Genomic DNA, 1,837 nt, shown 5'->3' with positions numbered 1-1,837 from the left:
AACCGCCGTAAATCGGCCTGTTTTCGAGGGCCGGTACTCAATTTCGCTTGGATGACCGGCACCGATCTAAATTTCAAATCCGCTAATGTGTATTTTTGCAGCGGGTCCGAGGCTCTTATCGGCCAGGTCTGCTACACGCTTTGCATTTCAAATTCCGCGCGCACAACCCGTGTCGAGCGTGGTGGCACGGACCAACTTTCGAATGTTTCTGCCCGCTTATGCGCTGTCATTTGTTTCCCCCGCTCCTCTTTCAGATACCAGCCGCCGATCTACGATATCTAGCGGATTTTATTTATGGCGGCACCGACTACGTATCGGAATTGATTCCGTGATTTATTCGCCAACCGTCCTTCGAACCGGCCGGTCGATATCGTCGAAGAGAGGCTGGCCCGAAATCGAATTTCGAGAGACAGGTTTTTCCTTTCGAATCGCGTTCTCGTTTCCGTCTCTTTCCCTCGGCGCGACCTGCTCCAGCCTCTTAACGAGGCGCAAGCGATAAATTTTCTTCTCTCTTTCTTTTTCTCTCTCTCTGTCTCTGTCTCTGTCTCTCTCTCTCTCTCTCTCTCTGTTTCCCTATCTCTGTCTGTGTGTGTCTATGTATATTATATGTATAGACGTATCGATTCGGTAGAGTTCGGTGCGCCTCGCGACGTTATTCTCCGCGCGAAAATACCGCGCGCGACGAACGCATTAAGGTCACGAAAACTGTCTCGTCGTATAATTTGTACAACGAGAAGGTATCGGAGAAAGTAGGCGGAGATGTAAGAATCGAGCACGCCGCTGCTCCAGTGCCGTCACTCTTTAACGACGGTATAACTTGGACTTTATCTTCGCGTAATTTTCCTCGGTACATCTTCGCGCGGTTTTTACGGCTCTTCTTAATGCACGGGACGACTCGCTGGCTAATTGCACCGCGCGAACCGACGATTGCGAAACTTCTGGCCGCGCGAACCGCCAGCAAGAAAGTCGCGCTGCCACGGCCGGCTAATTGAAGCGCAATTAACCGCGTTAAAACGTTGCCTACCGATTAGAGCGGTGGTGTGTCACCTGCTGCCGGCTGCCAGCACACCACCCGAGACTTTCTAATATATGCTGGTACGTACCGTCAGTGTGTGAACTGGCTGCGCTGAAAAACCTGCAGGCAGTTTCCTGTCGGATCCGACGAACAGACGACGCTGATCGAATCGACCGTTTCCACTCGGCCACCCTTTTATTCCTTCTAGATTCTAAACTTTCGCGATCGTCCGGTGACGTACAGCGTCCGTCGCGCGTCAGACCAACACCAACCACGTACTAACGACGCGCGAATCGAAAGCCGAGGAATCTTTTTGTTCTTAGGCTCGCGCGACCGCCTGAATTCCGCGGCAGCTGGAATTAAAAACTCTAGACGGTGGCTAAAAGTAAACTCAGCCTCTGGAGGATTTAATTTTTCAAGTATCGCGAGCAGACCAGAAAGGTCGCGAGCCTGCAACGTACTAAACTGGCGCGTTCTTCTCCGTTTCGTAAATGCTCTTTTAAATGGGTCTGAAAGCACTATTAGCGTTAAAAGCCAGTTACGGGGTACAGCGCCGGCAGCGTTCGGCCAGACTAAGCCGACTCGACTGAAAACGAGATACGAAAGTGCTCTCCGGATATGTCTCCTGCCGCGCGGTGCGCGCTTCCGCCGTTCAAACGCTATTTCGTTTCTCGAAATAAAAATTTCAAAGGCAGGCAAATCGGGCTAGCCAAGGGGGCATTCTCCCTTTCGTTCGGCATTTCAGACTTTGCTGGATGTCGTCGTCCCGCGGTTACCCCCATCCTTTTGGACCGTTGCCACGGGGAATACAACGTCGCGTTG

At 51.9% G+C, this 1,837-nt stretch overlaps 1 protein-coding gene across 17 annotated transcripts in view; it reads left to right on the top strand.

Moving 5' to 3' along the window:
- LOC100749861 (tyrosine-protein phosphatase Lar) overlaps window positions 1-1,837 on the top strand; it is a 287,592-nt gene that overhangs the window by 177,568 nt on the left and 108,187 nt on the right. The gene's annotated exons all lie outside the window — the stretch shown is intronic.

The sequence above is a fragment of the Bombus impatiens genome, unplaced genomic scaffold (genome assembly GCF_000188095.3).
Source record: "Bombus impatiens unplaced genomic scaffold, BIMP_2.2 scf_4016, whole genome shotgun sequence".
NCBI classification, from domain to species: Eukaryota; Metazoa; Arthropoda; class Insecta; order Hymenoptera; family Apidae; genus Bombus; species Bombus impatiens.
Note: the sequence above shows the minus strand (reverse complement) of the source record. Positions and strands in the feature narration are given on the sequence as shown.